Source organism: Rhincodon typus, chromosome 17, assembly GCF_021869965.1.
Source record: "Rhincodon typus isolate 14 chromosome 17, sRhiTyp1.1, whole genome shotgun sequence".
Classification (NCBI taxonomy): domain Eukaryota; kingdom Metazoa; phylum Chordata; class Chondrichthyes; order Orectolobiformes; family Rhincodontidae; genus Rhincodon; species Rhincodon typus.
The window spans coordinates 15,404,312-15,427,779 of record NC_063348.1 but is presented as its reverse complement, the minus strand read 5'-3'; the positions used below and the strand labels follow the sequence as shown (position 1 = coordinate 15,427,779).

Here is a 23,468-nt window from a genome sequence, read left to right as displayed (position 1 = left end):
ACGCTAGAACCCACGCCAACAGGCCCAGGGGACTTGTCTGCCCTCATCCTAATAGTTTACTGAGTACCTTTTCCCTATCGATGTTGTTTGTTCAAAATTCTACCCTTTCTATTGCCTCTGACCTGCCTGTTCCAGTAGGAATGCTACTATTGTCCTGCACCATGAAAACTGAGGCAAAGTATTGATTGAGCATCTCTGCCATTTTAGTGTTTCCCATTATTAACTCTCCGGTTTCATTTTCTAAGGGACCAACATTCACCTTAGCAACTTTCTTCCCTTTTATATACCTATAGGAGCTTTTGCTATCCTTTTTGATATTTTGTGCTAGTTTTCTTTCGTAGCTTATCTTAGCTCTTTTCATTAATTTTTTAGTATCCCTTTGCTTATGTTTGAAAGTTTCCCAATCTTCCAGCCTGCCACTGGGCTTTGCAATATTGGTATGCCTTAGTTTTTGACTTTATATTGTCCTTGACCTCCTTGTTTAGCCATGGATGTCTTTTTACACCCCCCACCCCTATTACCATCCTACTTCATCATTGGGATATGTTTGAGTTGCGAGTAATTGAGTAGTTCCTTATACAACTGACATTGCTCATCCACTGTCTTACGTTTTAGCCTTCCTACCCAATCTACTTGGGCCAAATTTGACCTCATGCCAATGTAATTCCTTTTGTTTAATTCCAGAACACTACTGTGGGACTCCACTTTCTCACCCCCTGAATTCTGAATTTTATCATACTATATTCACCACTCTCTAACGGATCCTGAACTATGATGTTATCAATTAATCTCTCTTCATTACACAATACCAAATCCAGAGTAGCCTGCTCCCTGGTTGGTTTCACAACATACAGTTCCAAGTAACAATCTCTAATACATTCAATGAACTCTGCCTCCATGCTACCCTTGCCAATTTGATTCTTCCAATCTACGTGCATGTTAAAATCACCCATGATTATTGTCATACCTTTCTTGCAAGCCTCTAATATTGCCTGGCTTATACTGTGCCCCACTGCAGAATTATTGTTTGAGGACCTAAAGTTTACCCCTACCAAGTACTTCTTCCCTTTCCTTATTTCTTATTTCTTATTTCTACCCAGACTGATTCCACGTCTTGATTTCTCAAGCTTATGTTATTTTTTATTACAGCATTGATCCCTTCCTTCACCAGCAAAGCTACACCACCTCCTTTTCCTTTCAGTCTATCTTTCTGAAATGCTGAGTACCCTTGTTTATTCAATTCCCAGACCTGGTAGCCTTGTAACCATGTCTCAGTAATCACTACCAAATTGTACCCTATCTGTTTCTATTTGCGCCATTAACTCATTAATTTTGTTTTGAATGCTTCGTGCATTTAGATACAAGGCTTGTAATTTGTTCCACTGGTAAATTTCACTACTCTTTTATTATTCCTTGGTGCATAAAGACCTTTTCTGTCCCTCACCTTTATTGTCTGGTAACCATCCGCCACATTGCTAATCTCCACTCTTACCTCCTCCTTTAATTTGGTTTTTCTAACTTCCCCTACAACTGAATCCTCACTCCCATTCAGTTTAAAGCGCTGTCTACAGCCCTAGTTATGTGATCTGCTAGAACTCTGTTCCCAGCATAATTCAATGAAGACCATCCCATCAGAACAAGTCCCATCTTTCCCAGTACTGGTGCCAAAGTTCCTTGAATTCAAACCCATTTCTCCCACACCAATCTTTAAGACATGCGTTTGCCTGCTTAATGTTATTGACCCTGTGCCAATTAGCTCATGGTTCAGGTGGTAATCCAGAGATTATTACCTTTTTGGTTCTACTTTTCAATTTATCTCCTGGCTGTTCATACGCCCTTAGCAGAACCTCTGCCGTAGTTTTATCTATGTCATTGGTACCTGCGTGGACTACGACAACTGGACCTTTACCCTCCCACTCCAAGTTCTTCTGCAGCCTATATGAGATATCCTGAGCACCAGGTAGGCAACACAACCTTCGGGACTCTTGATCCTGGTCACAAGGAACTGTGTCTATGCCCCTAACTATACTATCCCCAATTACAACTAAATTTCTCTTCTATCCCCCAACTTGAATGGCTCCTTGCACTAGTGCTGCAGTCAGTCAGCTCATCCTCCCTGTAGTCCCCATTCCTGTCCACACAGGGAGCAAGACTCTTGAACCTGTTGGACAAGGACAAGGGCTCCTGCAACTCTCCCTCCTGGATACCTCTACCTGCCTCACTCACGTCCACACCCTCCTGTCCCTGACCACTGGCTGAATTCAAGTTAGTTAGTCTAAGGCGTGTGACTGTCTCCTGAAGCACAGCGTCCAGGTCACTCTTCCCCCTCCCTGATATGTCGCAATGTCTGAAGCTAAGATTCCAACTCATCAACTCTGAGCCAGAGTTTCTCAAGCAACCAATATTTACTACAAATATAGTCACTGGGAACCACAATGGGGTCTATCAGCTCCCACATCATGCAGGAACAACACCTGACCCTCCACCCTTATTTTGTTTAACTAGTTTTGAATTTGGTTTATTTGAATTTTTAACTTTTTTATTCCTTTGCTTATTATCTCAATCTGAACTCAAGTCATAACCAGTAATTTAACAAAGATTCAATTTAACACAGATTCAAATTTAGGAGCAAAAACAAAGTTGCTGGAAAAGCTCAGCAGGTCTGGCAGCATCTGTGAAGGAGAAAACAGAGTTAATGTTTCGGGTCCAGTGACCCTTCTTCAGAACCTCGGGTCACCGGACCCAAAACGTTAACTGTTTTCTCCTTCACAGATGCTGCCAGACCTGCTGAGCTTTTCCAGCAACTTTGTTTTTGTTCCTGATTTACAGCATCTGCAGTTCTTTTGGTTTTTATTCAGATGTAGGAGATTTCCTATTAGCCAATCAAATCACAACCTTCCTGTGATGTCACTCTTCTGTTCTCCCCAGTCAGTATCAGAAAATCTTACCTTCCCAGGCTGCCCTCCGATTCACTCCCACTCAGCTTCACTCTTGAAATGAAGGTCGCAAATCCCTGAGGTAAGTTTTTTTACAGCACTTACCTTCCCAGGCTACTCTCCGGTTCACTCCAGCTCAGCTCTGTTCCTAAAGTGTTGTGGGAAAGAGGAGAAGGGGTGAGGGCTGAAGTGCAGGAAATAGGGTGGAACCCAGCTGAGGGCCCTGTCAACCACGGTGTTGGGGAATCCTCGGTTGAGGAAGAAGGAGGATATTTCAAAGGTCCCCTTGTCAAAATTGGCATCATCAGAACAGATGCAACGGAGGTGAAGGAACCAGGAGAAAGGAACAGTTTTTACAAGACACAGGATGTGAGGATGTCTAGTCAGGTAGTCAGGTAACTGGGAATCAGTTGGTTTGTAGTGGACATTGGTGGCCAGCCTATCCCCAAAAATGGAAACATAGTTGTCAAGGAAGGTTAGGGAAGAGTCAGAGATAAGACCATGCAGATGTGACAGTGGGATGGAAATTGGAAGTGAAATTGATAAACTTTTCCAATTCTAGATGATAGCAGAAAGCAGCACCGATGACAGAGCAGCACAGTTGTTCAGTGGTTAGCACTGCTGCCTCACATCATCAAAGACCCAGGTTCAATTCCACCCTTGGCCGTCAGTCTGTGTAGAGTTTACACATTCTGCCCATGTCTGAGCGGGTTTCCTTTGGGTGACCTGGTTTCCTCCCAGAGTCCAAAAATGTGCAGATTAAGTGGATTGGTCATGATAAATTGCCCGTAGTGTCCAGAGATATGCAGGCTAGGTGAATTAGCCATGGGAAATGCAGAGTTACAGGAATAGGGTTGGGGGATGGGTCTGGGTGGCATACTCTTCGGAAGGTCAGTGTGGACTCGATGGGCCAATGGCCTGCTTCCACACTGTAGGGATTCTGTAATATCGTTGATATACCGGAGAAGGAGTTGTGGGTGCCGGAATAGGACTGGAACAAGTAATATTCCACCTACCCCACAAAGAAACAGGAATAACTGGGGCCCATGTGGATATTCATGGCCATCCCTCTGACCTGAAGAAAGTGACAGGAGTTAAAAGAGAAGTTATTCAGGGTGAGGACGAGCTCGGCCAAGTGGAGGGTGGTGGCAGTGGATGCAGATGGTTCAGGCCATTTTTTCAGGATGAAGTGGACAGCCCAGAGACCATTTTGATGGTGGATGCATGTGTAAAGGGATTGCAGTCCATGGCAAAGAGGCGGCGTCTGGAGCCCACAAACTGGAAATTCTGAAACCGACTTTAAAGCATGAGAGAAATCATAGATCTAAGTGTGAAGGGTCTGGACAAGGGTTATGTCCACTATGGTCACTAACCTCATTTCATCTGGTGATCTCTCCCCATTGTCTGCATGCTTATAGTCTCCCAACCCTGCATAGCTCGCTACCTCCTTCCTAAAATCCACAAACAGGATTTCTCAGATAGACCCATTGTTTCTACCTGCTTCTGCCCCACACAACTCATCTCTTCTTATCTAGACATTCTACCCTTATCAGTCACAGTAAGTGATTGCTCCCTTGACTAGATCTGCTGACACCCTTTGGGCAGCATGCAAAGACCCAAGAAAGTTCAGGATAATCCCTGAGCCACCACTATATTCCAGTAGGGTCGAGGATAACGGCCTTTAAAGAATTCAATAATGAGCCTAATGAACCAGTGGGCAGGTTCCCTACGTCAGCCCATTCTTGCCATTGACTAAATTAGGGTCAACGTTGCCACTTTTCAGAATGTTGCAGAAATGGTCTAATGTGGAGAACCTGCTAATTAGATGCATTAAATAAATTAGGTTTAGTTTTCCTATTGGTGGAAAAAAATGTTCCTATTTATAATGACCATCAGCTAGAAGTGAAAATGAATTTCTGACTGTTCCTGCTTATTGCAGTTTTAAATAGAATGTACAATCATCCTTTCATTAGCATTTTCATGTAGATGATTTACTATAGGATATGATTAAAACCAAAGTTGCTGGAAAAGCTCAGCAGGTCTGGCAGCACCTGTGAAGGAAAAAACAGAGTTAACGTTTCAAGTCCAGTGACCCTTCGTCAGAACTATTTATTTAGGATATGATTAAAGTTTAGTCATTTAATTTTTTTTTACAATTTTAACATCACAACATTTCTGTCATAAATACTACATTTACAAGCTGGCAGTTGAATTTAGAAGTATACTGTCAGTCAGATTGAGTACTTGGATAAATATGAATGTAACAGAAAGAGCCCACGTTGACTTGTGCAGAGTTAGGTCATGTCTAATTAAACTTAATGTTTCTGATGACGTCCTATGTGGTAGATAAGGGGGTTATTTATGGATAATATTTATGAGGTTCCAGCCAAAAGTATTATTGAACTAAAAGTGCATGGAATTCAACACAATACTTTCACAAGAGTAGGGAAGTGGATCGGAGGGAAGTGTTAAGAAAAAATAGTATGTATTCCAATTGGTAGGATGCAAATAGCTAGGCTGAAATTTGGATCCAGGGTCAGGACATTTCTAAGTCATGACCCTAGAATCTAGAATCCCTACAGTGCAGAAACAGGCCATTCGGCCCATCAACTCTGCACCAACCCTTCGAAGACCAACGCCGCCCCCCAACCTTATTCCGTGTCTCATGTTGACACATTACCATTTTAAATGAGCAAGCCAACTAATGGAAGAGGGCACCACAGACCTAACTGGGACTGTGTAAGTAGTACAGGAGTGAGGCAAGCATGATTTAAACAGGAACCAGCATTGACATTGATAGTTGCCACTTTGAATGGAAGATAGCAGAGTGAGAGAATCAGCTTCCCAAAGTAAAGGTACACATACCAGGGTAGCATGTGATTTATGCTTCTTCCAAGGGACTCGTGGAGGCGCAATCAGCAAGATGACTTTTTTTCAATGAGTGGCAAGAGATGACCAGATAACCAAAACAAACTATTTGGCTAGAAGAGGAAGATGAAGTCAATGGGTACAGTGGAATAAAAGAGGCATGGACACAGTGCTGAAAATGCTTTAGTGGCCTTTTGTGTGCAGGTTGGCAAGGTGAGTCCAACATCTCATCCAGATGGGAGCCTCCAAATCCGCAGTCAAAGCACACATATTCAGCAGCCTGATAGCACAGTCCTCCCAAATCGTTGAAATACCTATGACCAGAAACATCATTGTTCTATGGGCAAAACTTACTTCTCAGGCAGTAGTACAAGTCAATGTCATCACACATTGTTTTGGGCTTTGAATGGAGGTGAGGGGGGAGGTGTAGGGGCAGGTGTAGCACTTCCTGTGGTTGCTGGGAAAGGTGCCGGGTGTGGTGGGGTTAGAGGGGAGTGTGGAGTTGACGAGGGAGTCAACGAGGGAATCGTGGAGTGAGCAATATCACTGAGGGAGTGCACACTGATCTTCAAACTTGCCCTTTATCTGACTGAGTTCACAATGGCAGGTGACGAGTCTGTCTAAAGCATAGTGAAAAATTCTGAACATTTCTAGAGACAGCAGTGGAACTCTTTCCCTCCATCCCAGTTATTCTGAAGCCCAAACAGTGGTTCTAAAACGTTTTTTCACTTTTGCAGAAGCGCTCCACAAATCAAAACACAGTCATTTTGATAGAATCACTAATGCACATAACCTGGCACATCACAAAAGAGACTAAGAAGGAACAGGTAACTGTGGCAGCCAACTTAAAGGATGGAAGACAGACACAGTTATGATGAGGTAGACACAGATGCTGAGTACAAGTCATCTTAAATTTGATCAACAGCAGGCAATGTTAGAGCAAATTAAATGCTTGAGTAGTGTACAGACTGTCAGAAATGAATGCCATTTTAGGTAGTGTTGCACCATCAGCACCACTGATGAGCAAATGATATATGGAGTGGATGCCAGGTGCGCTGCATTTGGTCATCTATTGATATTCAAGCAGGCCATGAAAGGGATAAATCAGATGCAGGAAGAGAACCCGTTCAAGGAACTTCATCATCATTGATTACACCTAGACTGCTCCAACTGAGATGCAATCAATGCAGGAAGGCCACATTGTAGCAGCTGCTTCTCAATCAACCCAGGTGGAACAGCTTATTGTGGTGCCACACAGGGACTGAAGCCACTCCTGAAAGGGATCTGAGCTTCAACCACACAGGCGAGCGGAAAGCCTTCACCTTGGACTCTTCCTTACTATAGTACCAATGAAAGGAACACACACACACCCCCTACGCCACAATCTTGAGTACATCATTCATTGCAAGAATAATTTGGTGAAGAGGACCAAGGGCTAGAAACTTTTAAAATAGTGGAAACTTCCATGTCCAAGAAGCTATTCAGGTTATGTCAATTAAGAAGTTCAAAGTCAATGTTAATTTTTCTTAGGAAAGGATATTAAGGAATATGGAACTGATGGAGTTAAATGGATTTACAATCTAGATCGACCACAATTTAACTAAATTGATTAAAAAGCTGAATTTTAAAGTAGACCAGTCGCAAAGGGCTGGCAAAGGGCCAAAAATTACTGAACCTTTGATCGCTGAGTACATGCTTGGATGCACCTGCCAGTGGTTGCTAGTTCCTCCATGCACTCTGGTCACGTGATGGATGTGAAGGGAAAGAACATAAATTCAAAGTACAGCAGATGCAACAGACCTGACAGTTGTGGGCAACTTTAGTACTTGTTTCACTGTCCTAATAAGATCATCTAACAAAAAAAACACGAAGTTTGAACTTGGGCTGTTCCAACTCAACTGTTCATTGGCTAACTCACTAAACTGAAAAGTTAGTCTTATTGTGTTCAAGAAGTTTTTAAAATGACAAAACTACTATATTGAAATTATTCCTCAGCATATTGGCATTGCTGGCTAGGGACCACTTGTTGTCCATTCCTACTTTCACTTGGTGAACTGCCTTCCTGAACTGTTGCCATCCTTGGGGCACAGTGCTGTTAGGAAGTGAATAATAGATGATCAACAGTGAAGAATTTTAAACTTCTTATGGAAACTGCGTCCAAATGATCAAAGCTTTTCAGTATTCATATCAATTTCATTCAATAACAATTAGAAATTAATATGCATGAGATAACCGGTCCCATGTAGAACATTAGGGAATATACATTTCTAACTCATTAGTAATAAACTAAATTGTGTCCAAGCCAAAAAGAAACAAGGTGCCAACAACAGAAAAACCAGTGGGATGGCTAATACAGGAAGGATGTGATTGCACTAGGGGAGGTGTAGAGCAGATTCACCAGGATATTGCCTGGGATGGAGCACTTTAGCTATGAAGAGAGGCTGGATCATCTCAGGCTGTTTTCTTTGAAGCAGAGTAGGTTGAAAGGGGGAACCTAATAGAGGCGTATAACATTATGAGGGCATGTACAGGCTGAACAGAAACCAGCTGTTCCCCTTGGTTGAAGGGTCAATGACAAAGGGGCATAATTTTAAAGTGGAAGACAGGAGGTTAAGAGGGGATTTGAGGAAAAATCTTTTCATCCAGAGAGTGCCAGTGGGGTTCCACAGTTATCAGCGCTGGGACCGCAGCTGTTTAAAATATATTTGAATGACATGGAAGAAGGAAGTGAATACACTATAGCCAAATTTGCAGATGATATAAAAATAAGTGGAAAGGGACGTTGTAAGATAAATATAAACAATTTATAGTCAGATATGATTGGTTAAGTAAGTAGGCAAAAAGAATATGGGAATATGTGAAGTTGTTCATTTTGAAAGGTAAAACAAAAGAACAGAGCACTATTTAACCGGAGAAAAAAACCTGTAGAAAGCTGCAACACAATGGGACTTGAGGGTACTGGTGCATGAAACACAGAAAGCTAGCACACAGGGACAGCAAGTAATCAGGAAGGCTAATGGAATGTTGGCCCTTATTTCAATGGAGTTGGTGTATAACAGTAGGAAAGACTGGACTATACCTCCTCTCGCTCACCCTCCTGCAAGCATGCGAACCCTTACTCCCAATTCCTCCGCCTCTGCCGCATCTGCTCCCAAGATGGAGCACTCCACTCCCTGACATCCCAGATGTCCTCCTATTTCAAGGACCGCAACGTCCCCGCTCCAGTGATCAAAAATGCCCTCAACTGCATCTCTTGCATTTCCTGCACTTCTTCCTTCAAACGCCAAAAAAATAAAGACAGAATCCCCCGGTCCTCACATACCACCCCACCAACCTCCACGTCCACCGTATCATTCTCCACCACCTACAATCCAACCCCGTGACCAAAGAAATATTTCCCTCCCCACCCCTATCTGTCTTTCGTAGGGACTGTTCACTCCACGCCTATCTCGTCTGCTCCACACTTCTCACTAACCCCGCCACACCCGGCACCTTTCCCTGCAACCCAAGGAACTGCCCCTACACCTCCTCCCTCACCTCCATACAAGGTCCAAAGCAAACCTTTCATATCTGACAGGGGTTCACCTGTACATTCGCCAACTTGGTCTACGGTATCCATTGCTCCCGATGTGGCTTCCTCTACATAGGTGAGACTAAGCATAGACTCGGAGACCATTTCGTAATGCATCTGCGTTCTGTATGCGACAAACAACACCTTCCAGTTGCCAACCATTTTAACTCCCCTTCTCACTCCTTGGGTGACATGTTCATCCTGGGCTTCCTCCAGTACCATAATGACACTACACGCAACCTGGAAGAGCAACACCTCATATTCCGCCTCGGGAGCCTACAGCCCGATGGCCTAAACATAGAATTCACCAGTTTTAAAATCTCCCCACCCCCGACCTCATCCCATATCAAACCCTCCCTCTCATTCCCGCCTCCTTGACCTGACACAACCTGTCCATCTTCTGTCCCACCCATCCCAATGGCCAATCTCCACCACACGCTACCTGCACTCATCTATCACCATCCCACCTACTTTCCCCAGCCCCTCCCCTCCTGTCTCTATTTCCCAGCTCCCTGCTCCCTTCCCCCTCCCCATTTCTGAAGAAGGGTCCCACCTCGAAACGTCAACTTTCCTGGTCCTCTGATGCTGCCTGCTTTGCTGTGTTCCTCCTGCTCCACACTGTGTTCTCGCTGCAACTGTACAAGCTGCTGATGAGATCACATCTGGAGTACTGTGAGGAGTTTTGGTACTCTTATTTAAGGAAAGGTATCATGTTATTGGAAACAGTTCAGAGAAGATGGACTAGGATGATCCCTGGTATGAAGGGATTGTCTCACAAACAAAAGCTAACAAGCTGGGATTCTACTCACTGGAGTTTAGGAGAATGAGGGGTGATCTCATTCAAGCCCCTTAAGAATCCTTTATGCTTCACAGTGTAAATGCTGAGATGTTATTTCCCCTCACGGTAGAGTCTCAGACCAGTGGTCTCAAACTAAGGGACACCAATTAAAGACTGAGATGAGGAGGAATTTCTTCTCTCAGAGGCTTGAGAGTCTTTGGAACTCCTTGTCACAAAGAGCTGGGGGGCAGAGTCTTTGTGTACAATTAAGGCTGAAATAGATAAAAGTTTTAATCAGGGAAATCAAGGGTTACAGAATATTGCAAGAAAGTGAATGTGAGGAATGACGGATCAGCTATTATCCTATTGAATGGCTAGAGAGGCCGAATGAACTGCCTACTCCTGTTCCTTTTCTTATGGGTCTGGAAAGTATTGCCCGAAAGAAAGTTAAGGTAAAGCACCCTTCTTTAAAAAAAAGTTCGGACAGTTATCCAATTCCCTTTAAAACAGCTTGAATTCTGTTTTTTCACTGTTTTTAATAGTAAATTATAAATCAGAACAATCTATGGCTTATTTTTTTCATTCTTATGGAGCATTCTTATTGTTCTCGTAGTCTTAAAATTCCTCCCACTAACTCGACTCATCAGCAAATACTGTTCCATTAAGCAATAGCTGATTTTCTCACTATTCTACAGCAATCCTTCAATATATTTAGCCAGGTAGTTTTTATATTCAGAAGTACTTGTGTCCTCACTTCCGTATAATTTATGACAGCACCGTGGCATGTAATAACAGTGGCATATTTCTAATAATTTTTTGAAAATTAGGAAGTAGCTACATCATAATGAAGCCTAGGCAGCGCTGCAAGGACCACAAATCCAAAAGTCAGCAGTCAATAATTTAAAATTCTAACAATTAAACAATAATTCCAAGAAGTTACATTTATTCTCCATTTAATAAAGGCTAATCTGTAAAACACAGAACTACACAGTACATTTCAAGTTGTTCTGAATAACCCTTTCCTTAAAATAAAACCAAATGCATTACAATCCTAGACAAGACTGTTAAATTCATGTTACATTCTGCCAGGAACGAGTAAGAATTTTTTTTTAAATTTAACAAAGTGAGGGATTAAGGGACTTACTAAGACAATAAAGCCATAATAAAGACTCCATGGTTTTGACCAAAACAGTAAACTTCACAACACGTATATAATTAACACCAAAAATTAATTTAATAATATAGGTAACATACTGAGATTAAATACCTACACTGCCTATCAAATAGCAAAAAGTAGCATATGCAATCAAGACAGATCCCGTGGATTCCTCAACAGCAGCCCCAGACATTAATAATATGGTGGGTTATCAAATCTAATTAAACTTCACAAGCAACCACAACTATTCACTTGATAATTTGGCATTGAAACTCCCTGGCAAGAACCACTGCAACATGGACTATCTGAATGACTGCTCCCATCCTGGTCAATCACCTTTGTTTACTGAGGTCTGCTTCGCCATTTGATGAAATCATGGCTAGTCTCACTGTAGCTTCAATTTCACTTCCTTACTAACCAGATTCCCATCAGTGCCCTTGTCAGTCAAGAGCCAATCCACCTTAGCCTTAAAAACATTCAACGATCCTGCATCCATTGCTCTCTGAGGAATAAAATTTCAAACTAACAGCCTTCAGAAACATTTTCTCGTCATCCTTGTGTTAAAAAGGAGACCACTTATTTTTAAACTGTTTCTTTGTTCAGAACCATTTGTGACTCCTCAGATGCTGAAGTAGTCCATGTCAAAATACAAGATGACCTGAGCAATATCGCGTGACATCCTTGCACACAAGTGCCAATGACTATTTCCAACAAGAGAGAATCTAATCATCGTCCTTTAACATTCAATGGTATCTTCATTACTGAATTCCCACTATCAACATCCTTGGAGTTATCATTGATTAGAAACTAAACTGGATTGGTCATATAAGTACTGTGGCTACAAGAGCAGATCAAAGGCTAGGAATTTACAGCAGTTAACTCACCCCTTGATTCCTCAAATCCTGCCCACTATCTAGAGGGGACAATTTAGGACTGGAATACTTCCAATTGGCCTGGATGAGCGCAGTTCAACAATGTTAAAGAAGCATGACACTATCCAGGCCAAATCAGCTAACTTGACTAGCACCACATCCACCAACATTCAGTTCCACAAACACCAACACTTAGTAGCAGCAGTATATACTATCAAAAACATGCACTGCAGAAATTTACAAAGGTTCCTAAGGCAACACCACCCAAATTCAGAACCACTACCCTCTAGAAAGGACACAGCTCACAGACAGATGGGAACACCACCACCTGCATGTTCCCCCAAGCCACTCACCATCCAGATTTAGAAATACATCAAAATTTTGGAATGCTCTCCCTAATGGAATTGTGGGTGTACACCAAGTGGACTGCAGTGGGTCAAGAAGGTAGTTTACTACCATCTTCTAAAGGACAACTATAAATGGGCACAAATGCTGGCCCAGTCAGTGATGCACACATCCTACAAGTGAATATTTTTAAAAGTTCTAGTCTCTTCCACAAATAAGAACATCCTTTCAGCTATATCATGTCAGGTCTCCTTGAGGTCTTATATGTTTCAATAAGATCACCTCTCACTCTTCTAAAATCTAATGGATATAGGCCAAAGCTGCCCAGTCTTTCCTCATAAGACAACTGTTCATTCCAGGAATTAGTCAAATGTAACTTTTACAAATTGCTTCTATTGCAACTATATCCTCAATGATAGTGGAGACCAGTACATCAGTGTAAAAGACAAGGATGAAGCATTTGCAAGTGCCCAACAGATGACACATACAGAGCCTCTCCTTGGAAGCACTAGTATAAGAGATGATCTTTAGCAATTTGATTCACTCCATGTGACATCAAGGAGTGGCTGAAGACACTAGACACTGGAAAGTCTACGGACCACTAAAGATCTCACCTAGAGGACTGAAGATTTATGCTCTGGTGCTGTTCCAGTACCCCTACACTAATGGCTATAAGGCCATACCCCTATTTGCGCTGTTCATTCATTTATTTTAATCTGAATACTTTGCACATTTAAGTAGAGAGCCCTAATTTTGCCTTTCCATTATTTCTTCCCCCCACCCCAACCCTATTTGCTTTTGTGTTTCTATGTTTATACACTCTGTCCTTTCCTGTCCCACTCGAGGTATCAGTATCAAAATAGTTGCCCTGCAATGCCACATATCTTCATGCTTTGTAAGCTTAAATAATTCCCTTTTCTGAACCCACTCTACCTACCCCCAAATAAAATTAAAGCCTTCTCTACAGCCCTAGTACCCGTCCAGTCAGAAAAACTCTCTTCTACTTGTGCCAGTGAAAACTATTGCTCCCACACTAATCTTTAAATCATACATTCAACTCACTGACTTTATTTACCCTGAGCCAGTTTGCCCCTGGTTCATGTACCAATCCCGAGATTATTACCTTGCAAATTCTGCTTTTTAGTTTAGCTTGTAGCTATTCAAAACAGTTCTGCTGAACCTCTTTTCCATTTCTATCATTAGTACCAATGTGCATAACAACTGGATCCCTTCACCCCGCACACCCCCATTCCAAGTTCCGCTCCAGCCATGAAATATTCTTTATCCTGGCAGTTAGACAACATAGCCTTTGAGACTCAGACTCACAGCCACAGAGGACAGCATCTATCCCCTTAATTAAATTGTCCCCCACCATTACCATGATTCTATTTCCTCCGCCCTCCTGAATGGCTCCCTGTATCAGGCAGCTGTGATCAGTTTGCTGACCCTCCCTGCAGTCTCCACTCCCCTCCACATGGTTTACAAGCATCTCCATACTGGTGGACAACTGCCAACTCCACGATATTCAATGGCAATGACCATCACTGAATCCCCTATCATTGCCCAGTTGTTACCAAAGCTCGGAAACTAATTAGACCAGCAACAGCAGATCACAGAATGGGAATTCTGTGGTGATTAGCTCATCTTCCAACTTCCACATGACCCAAGTCAGGCATGCCTTTCAATATTCTCCACTGTCATGGATAAGTTCTACATCAACAACATGCAAGAGGCCCAACAAGTTAAATGTTAATGAAAACTAAAAGAACTGCAGATGCTGGAAATCGGAAACAAAAACAGAAAATGCTGGTAAGGCTCAGCAGGTCTGGCAGCATCTGCAGAAAGAAATCAGTTAATATTTCAGGTTCAGTGATCCTTCCTCAGAACATTCATGACCTCCATCACTGGTGTAGTCAGTGGCAAAAACATATTTTATGTAAGATGCACAGCAGAAGTTCTCCAAACTCCCTTGATAGCGATTTTCAAACCTGTAGCAGCTAGAAGAACCACAGCAACAGATGCATGGGAGCACCAGCACCACCTGTAAGTCCCACTCAAAGTCACACATCAATCTGACTTGGAATTATACCACTGATGCTTCTCTGTTGCTGGGTCAAACTCCTGGCCCAACCTCCCTAACAGCATTGGAGGTGTACCTACACCACATTGTATGCAAGTGTTCAAGAAGTCAGTTCACCACCATCTCCTTGAGGGCATTTAGGTATGGACAATAAAGTCTGGACTTGAATGAATAATGAGAAAAATTGGATACTGTACATCACAATAGCAATTACCTTACTAAAATGCACTGGAAAGTAAAATATTGTAAATAATCTTTATAAAAAATCCTTTGTTTTCCTTTTGGATTCAGCACACATCAGATTAGGTATCCAGTCATACCTTTAAACTCGAAAATACCTGGTCTTGAAATTCTGTACAAGAAACGAACCTTGAAATGTGGGTGTCAATAAAAGCTCTTCCTGCATTAAAATAATAATGTGTTATAAAGTTGTTACCAAAGCAATCAGGGATATAAATATATGCAACTTGTCATTCGCATCTTACCACAGCTTCATCGCTCCATAAGATGTTCAACAGACAGGTCAATGCTACTCCAAAGGCAAAGTACATCTTCTGCTGTTAGCTACAAATCTGCCTTATACAAATGTGGAAAAGATCAAGATGGGAAATTTCTCTATAACATGATCTGCATAATATCACTCTAAAGTGTAATTTTAGTCCACATTTCCATCGGAATTCAGACTCACAGTAGCACCAGTGCTTTAATATGTTACACCTCAAGATCAACACTGATAACTTATTTTTAAAATGTTATTATTTCAAAATCTCAGAAATCTGAACAATTATGATCAATTTTGTACACTGTTCTCCAAATGTACAAGAATCAGACTTCAAATTCAAATTCTCACAACTGTAGGGGAATGCACTGAGGATGTAGGCTTAGTAGACTCACAACTTAGTGTTCTTAGGTTGCTGTTGCTCCACAGTCTTTTGCATCCTAGAATAACAGCTGAAGCCTTTTTTAAAATCATGTTTTAAAATCAAAATCAAGTGACAGATTCTACAGTGCTCAGGAATTTCAAACAGTCCACTTTATACCTCTTTCTCGTTGCCTGGCCGTTCCAGTCACCATACCTTTCCCATTCACCACCCTTCCTCCTGCCACCTCACACACTCGCTGCCTCTCTCTCACTACCTCCATCCACTTGTTTACCTTCACACTTGCTTCAGTTGCACTCACTAGCTCTCTGCTACTTGAAATTTATTCTCTAACCCTCTTACTCATTTGGTCCCTATTGCCATGTTTTTCCAGAACACTCACTCAGACACAGGACCAAGACAGGAAAGCAGCTAGCAGCAGGAAGGGTTGATAAGTGGGTGGTTTGGGAGGGAATCAGTAAGTAGGAGTGTTGGCAAGTAGGAGTCAAGGCAAATAGGAGATAGATGACAAGTCGGAGGCTGAAGGAGGAAAGCCACAAAAGCGAGAGACAATGAGGTGAAGATGGAGGTGGTGAGGAGGATCTACAGTGAGATAGAGGGGTAGCAAACAGAATGTAAGTAAAAAGTGTTAGTTACTTAATCAGCAAGTTAATAATCACCACATTCTTGATTTTCATGTCAAGCTACCTATCAAAGAGATAAATTGCAATGAAGCAATAAGTTTTTAAAAAGAACGCTATTTGCCCAATTAAAATTCCCAAGTAACCTTCACATTGTAATAGAGAATACTATATTACTGTACAAGTATAAGCGAGTCTATTTATTTGTCACTGAAGCATTCCTCAGTATAGAATTCTAGTGTCGAGGTACTGAATGCAGCGTAAGTTTCCGAAATGGGTTATGGTCCATCTTTGTCTTGGGTCTTAGGTAGACAAGACTTTACTGCTTATGTCTGTTCTGGCATGCAAGCAGTCCCCTCTGCATATGAACCAGAAAGCTTATGAGACCAGGAAAGGGAGGAATATGTAAAGCCATGTCAGTGCCAGAATGCAACCCAGTTTGAACTCACAGAAGGTCTTAACATTTCTGAAACAAAACCAGAAACTGCTGGAGAAACTCAGCACACCTGGCAGAATCTGTGGGAAAAAAGCAGAGTTAACCTTTCAAGTCCAGTCAATGACCCTTTCTCTGACGAAGTCACAAGACTCAAATCTTGGTCCCCAGTGCTGTGAGGCAGCTGTGCTAACCACCGAGTCACTGATAAATCTATCCCACAACTCTACACCATGGAGTTACCTTATCAGATGTTACAATTCTGCAGGTGTCCTTGTTCAGAGTTAAAGGCTTTGCATTACATATTTTCCTGCGCATCAAGATGTTGCAGGGATGTAAGTTTCCAGTGGTTCATGATTTCAGCTGGTATAACGTTATTACCTAGTCTTTACCAATAGCAAGCGAGTCAACAGTTTTACTTGGGTGGGTGAGCGAGCGGTGAGGAGGATGTAGAGATGTTGCAGTATGATTTGGACATGCTCAGTGAGTGGGCAAATTTATGGCAGATAAAATATAATGTGGACAAATGTGAAGTTATCCACTTTGGTCCATAAAAATAGGGAGACAGATTATTACTTGAATGGCTGTAAATTAAGAATGGGGAATATTCAATGGGACCTGGGTGTCCTCATGCACCAGTCGCTGAAAGTAAGCAGACAGATGCAGCAGGCAGTAAAGAAGGCAAACTGTACATTAGCCTTCATTGCAGGACGACTCGAGCACAGAACAAAGATGTTTTGCTGCAATTATGCAGGGAATTGGTGAGGCCACATAAATCACACCTGGAATATTGTGTGTAGTTTTAGTCTCCTTATTTGAGTAAGGATGTTCTTGCTGTAGAGCTAATGCAATGAAGGTTTACCAAATTGATTCCTCTGATGGTAGGACTGACATATGAGGAGAGACTGAATCAGTTAGGATTGTGTTCACTGGAGTTTAGAAGAATAAGAGCTGATCTCAAAGAAACCTATAAATATTTTTCCAGGACTAGACAAGATAGATGCTGGAAGAATGTTCCCAGTGGTCTTGGTGGTCATGAGCTGTGGGTGGGGGGTAACAGTGCGGCCGCAGAACAGCACTACAGGACTGTCTCAGGCTAGTGTTCTCAGCTCAAACATCTTCAGCTGCTTCACCAATATTGTTGCCTCCATTATAAAGGTCAGAATGGGGACGTTTGCTGATGACTGCACAAGTCATAGTCATACAGCATGGAATCAGGCTCTTCAGTCCCACAATTCCACGCCGACCATAATCCAAAATGAAACTAGTGCCACCTGCCTGTGCTTCTCCCATATCCTGCCAACAGTTCTTATTCATGTACTTATCCAAATGTCTTTTAAATAACTACCCACATTCACCACTTCCTCAGGAAGTTCATTCCACACAGGAACCCTTCCTGTCTTTCTGATTTCTTTCTCCTCTCACCTTAAAAATATGCCCCTAGTATGATACCTGCCAGTCACCTTATCTATACTCCTCATAATTTTATAAATATCTATGAGTTCACATCTCAACCTCCAGTGGAAAAAGTCCCAGCCTACCTTTATAACTCAAACCCTCCATTCCCGGCAACATCCTGGTAAATCTTTTCTGAACCCTCTCCAGCTTAATAATATGCTTCCTGTAGCTGGGCAAACAGAACTGCACACTCAAGAAGAGGCCTCACCAATATCTAGTACAACATCAACATAATATCCCAACTTAAAGGTCTGAGCAATGAAGGAAAGCATGCTAAATGCCTTCTTAACCACCCTGTCTATATATGAACCCCTAGGTCTCTGTTCTAGACTATCCAAGGCCCTACTTCTAATTATATAAGTCTTTCCCTTGTTTGTTTTACCAAAATGCAATACCTCGTATTTATCCAAATTAAATTTCATCTGTCACTCTTCAGCCCACTGACCCAATTGATCAAGATCTCTTTGCAATCTTAGATAATGTTCTTCACTGTCCACTATACCACGAATCTCAATGTCATCTGCAAACTCACTAAATATGCCTTCTATATTTTTATCCAAATCCTTTACATAAATGACAAACAAAAATGGACCCAGCACCGATCCCCGTGGAACACTGCTGGCCACAAGCCTCCAGCCCTAAAGACAACCCCACACCATCATTCTCTGTCTCCTGCCATTTGGCAAATTCTGTATCCAATTTTGTATCAGCCTGAATCCCATGTGACTTAAGTTTACTATTTAGTCCACCACACGGAACCTTGTCAAAGGCTTTACTAAACTCCAAGTAAATGATGTCTACTGCTCTACCCTCATCAATCTTCTTGGTTACTTCCTCAAAAAACTCAAGTTTGTGAGACACGATCTCCCTCGCATAAAACCATGCTGACTATCCTTAATTATTCCTTGCCTCTCCAAATGCATCTAAATCCTGTCTTTCAGAATCACTTCCAACAATTTACCTGATTATTGCAAAGTGCCAACTGATTATACCATTGGCAAAGGCTTCCATCAATACATTTATGCTTGAGAACAGATACATACAGTGGATTGGATTTGTCCTTTTGTGGACAGAACATAGCTGGGTAACTTTGCACATTGCGTGATAAGTGCCAGTTTAGTGTAGCAGCTGTAGTAGAACAGCCTGTTCAGGGCTAAAGTTAGTTATATGGCAAAGGTCTTCAGTACCACACCAGGATGCTGTCAAGCCCATAACTTTTGGAGATATCCAGTACTTTCAGCCACTTCATAACATCACATGGAGTGTATCAACTTGACTTAAGACTGTCAGTGGTGATGCTGGAAACCACAGGAAGAAGCCAAGATGAATGATCCACTCAGTGGTTCTGGTACATGGTTTTCAAAAATTCGAACTTTTTTTTCCACTGCTATGCTGGGCCTGCCCATTGTTGAAGCAGGGATGTTCACTGATCTTCGCCCATCAATTGTTTAATTGTCCAACACTTTTATAACTTGATGTGGCACAGCTTCAGAGCTTAAACATAATGTTGATTATGGAATAGTTTAGTTCTACCATGTGCTGTGTCCTCTGTTTGAAAAATGCAAGTAATCCTGTACTACAGCTTCACCAGATTGAGATCTCCATTTCAAGTACACCTCCGTGCATTCTTCTTTGAACCATCTTCCCCAGATTAACAGTAATGTTAGAGTGGAGAATGTGATAAATATGTTCTTATTACCACTTGGGGGATTTTGATTTAAAATAGATGCCGATGGATTTTGGTCAGTTCTGTGAAGATAATTTTATTTAATCAGATCAGGTCAATTGGAATAGTAGCCTATGTACATACATGGATAAAAATATTTATATTGCTGGATTTATGACAGGCAGAATAAACACATCAAGGGACCTACTTCAGAACAGAAGGCTCAATGTTTTAGTTCAGAGGAACCTGGAGGTCAGTTTAGAAGGTTGAACAGTTTTCCTAGCAAGTGAGTCAAGTTAGTTCAGAGAAACAAGTCACCTCAGCAGAAGTGGTTTCTAGTCTGTATGGTTTGCAAGCCAAGATGTTTAGTATAGAAATTCTCAAGTTGTTAGAACTGAGAAAGTTTAGTCCATCAGAATTCAGAGAGGTTCGTGCCAGTGGACTCAAACAAATTGTATGAAAAAAAAAGTCTGAATAGTCCAAGGGAAACAAATTACAAAGCATTAGTAATGTAAAGATTTTAAAGATAAAGAGGAACGATAGTTCTCTGGGACTGAGCCTCTGTAACAGCTGTCTGAAAAGTTTGTTTTGATATTTCTGTAAGATCTTTACATTAACATATATAGCTTTGTCTCTTGTGCATTATCATCAGGTGAGATAATAAGTGTTCTGCTGAGACACAAAAATACAAATTGTGGTTAGATGCAATTCTGCAGCTGCTAAAGGCCTCCAGAGCTGCATGATTGCCCAACTGGAGGTGTTACATCTGTTGTGACATGATGACATTCACTTTTGAGAAGCACATTTCAAACTGCTGTCAATTTTTACATGCCTCAACAGGGTTGAATGCGTTAGTCCCATGACTTTACATCAAACAGATAATTTGAGTGCCACAACCTGACACCTGAAATTCAGCAGAAATTATCATCATATGCCCATAACCATCACTATATCAAGGACAAATAACTTGACAGCTGGACAAAACAAGATGCCAAATCAAGATGCAACTAGAAACACTGACTAACCCCATTGCAACTAGAATGCATTCTGAACATATATAGCAGATTCCAGTAAAGATCCCCAAAGCTAAAGCTGGATGAATAAGCAAAATATTGATACACTTCAGACACTTGCAAATTCATTGCTCTATTAAACAGCTGTATCAAAATCCTGGAATTCTTTCCCTAATAGCATTGAAGGTCAACCCAAAGCAGGTGGTTCAAGAAGGCAGCTCACCACCACCTTCTCAAGGGCAACTAGGAATGGGCAATAAACACTGGCCAGGCAGCAATGCCCACATTCCACAAATGAACATATTTTAAAAAATGCTAGAGATCTGCAACAAAATCAGAAATTGCTGGAGAAACTCAGCAGGTCTGGTAGCATCTCTGGAGAGTGAAACGGAGTCAACGTTTCAAGTCCCATGACTCTTCTGGTTTCAGTCACTGAACCTGAAACATTCACTCTACTCTCTCTCCACAGATGCTGCCAGACCTGCTGAGTTTCACCAACAATTTGTTTTTGCTTTAGATACAAGGCTACTTTATTTTGTTATGTAAATACCTTGATTTTTTTTAAAAAAGTAAACCATTTATTTAAAAAACAAGGGGTTTGTTGCAATAAGATGGCTGGCACCTTTAAGTAAATGGATCTTTATCTACTGTTAATCATTACATTTCTCAGCCGCATGAGCTTTATTCATCCTGCAACTTATTGTGCTGTCTAAAGTGATAGGAATTATATGTAATAAAATCAGTTCCCAATGAACATTATTGATATATTCATAAACATATTATCAAATAGAACCAATATTATTATTTCCCTAATCCTTGTGTGAGATTACTAGGTTTATCTCAAGATAAGAATTGCAACGTATTCCATTTAGCACGGTTGTATTACACAACATGATGGTGGCCCGCCTCGCAGTGAATATGGATGTGGCCTTGTTAAAATGGTTTAAACAAAGGCTAGGTGAATTCTTTCTATATCAACTTCTCACATCCTGCATCCAGGTCATTCAAGGAAGTTGCTCATCTATATTTATCTTAATCCAGAGGCCAATCTGAATGCTTAAACCGGAGGCCAATGAGATGAGGTATGAAAGCACCCTCTCTACCACACAGCAAATAAAGATGTGAAAGAGGGGAGACATCAGCTCAGCCGAAGAAGGGGTTCCTCTGCCGGATCCCCCTTTACAACTCAGCCCCAAATCCCCTGCACTACCTGCAGCTCTACTCTGTTTCATACCACCACTCTCACTCATAAATCCTCAATATTTCAATCAAGTTCTTGATACATTCGGCCGTCCACCTCACACAAACACGTTCACTTTTTTTCCAGAAAGTTCCTGTCAGCTTCACTCATACGCATACCTACCACGTGCGCCTCAGCCGCATATGCGCACTACCTAGCGCCCCCTCACTGCGCAGGCGCTGCCTCGTTTCTGTTTCTAACAATGTTCTGGTGGGGCGTTTGTTTTGGTCGTGTTTTCCTCTGTATCTGGATGCTATACTGGAAGTTTTTGGTTGCATATCGAGGTGGCCATCAGCTCAGGGTTGCAGAGTCCTGGGAGGAGGTTTTCTCTACAGCAGCTGTGTGTATGTGTGTGCTGGCTTGGGCATGCATTCTGTCAGTTGAAGGGCTTTCTCTGTGAGCCGTAAACCATTCTGTCTTACAAATACATCGCTGTCTGTTCAGTGACGCTGGTTTAATGTAGTCTTACAGTCATTGGGATATTCAGCGCGGAAACAGACCCTCTGGCCCAACTCATGATGACCAGATATCCTAAATAAATCTAGTCTTATTTGCCAGCATTTGGCCCATATCCCTCTAAATGCTTCCTATTCATGTACCCATCCAGGGGCCATTTTAAATGTTGTACCAGCCTTCACCACTTACTGTGGCAGCTCATTCCATATATGCGCAACATTTTGCATGAAAAAGTTGCCCCTTAGGTCCCTTTTAAATGATAAATCCCTACAGTGTGGAAACAGGCCCTTTGGCCCAACAAGTTCACACCAACCCTCAGAACATCCCACCCAGACCCATCCAATTTACCTGTCACTGAATACTACAGGCAATTTAGCATGACCAATCCACCTAGCCTGCATATCCTTGGACTGTGGGAGAAAACCCATACAAACACAAGGAGAATGTGTGAACTCCACACAGACAGTGGCCCAAGGGTAGAATTGAACCTGGGTCTCTGGTGCTGTGAGGTAGCAGTGCTAACCACCAAGCCACTGTAGAAGAGATAGCCATGCAAGGTTCCCATCAGAACTCAAGGAATTAAATTCATAGCCAGAACCCTACAGATTTGGTCAGTATGGGGATTGAACCCATGACCTTGGCATCATTAGCACTACACTAGAACCACCTGAGCTAACTGAGGTAAATCTTTGCCCTCTCACCTTACACTTAGTTTTGGACTCCCCCACCACAGGGAAAATACCTTGTCTATTTACCCTATCCATGCTCCTCATGATTTTATAAACTTCTTTAAGGTCACCCCTCAGTCTCTGATGCTCCAAGGAAAATAGCCCCCAGCCTATTCAGAATCCCCCTATAGCTCAAACCTTCCAACCCTGGCAACATCCTTGTAAATCTTCTCTGAACCCTTTCACGTTTCACAACATCCTTCCTATAGCATGGAGTCCAGAACTGCACACAGTATTCCAATAGTGGCCTAACCAATGTCCTGTTCGGCCACAACATGACCTCCCAACTCCTATTTCCAAGCACTGACCAATAAAGGCAGCATACCAAATGGTGTCTTCAATAACCTATCTATCTGTGACTCCACTT

At 42.0% G+C, this 23,468-nt stretch overlaps 1 protein-coding gene across 2 annotated transcripts in view; it reads right to left on the bottom strand.

Annotated features, from left to right (window-relative positions):
• The window catches only part of LOC109912866 (embryonic protein UVS.2-like), a 121,261-nt gene extending 99,159 nt beyond the window's left edge, over nucleotides 1-22,102 (bottom strand). The window contains exons 1-2 of one of the 2 annotated variants that reach the window (XM_048607224.1): nucleotides 15,092-15,182; nucleotides 14,927-15,006 (exon numbers count right to left, since the gene is read on the bottom strand). The gene's annotated coding sequence lies outside the window, so the exon portion shown is untranslated. Of the gene's footprint in view, nucleotides 1-14,926; nucleotides 15,007-15,091; nucleotides 15,183-22,040 lie in introns of those variants that run through there. The other variant, XM_048607225.1, reaches the window with a different exon arrangement.
• Nucleotides 22,103-23,468: the final 1,366 nt, after the last annotated feature.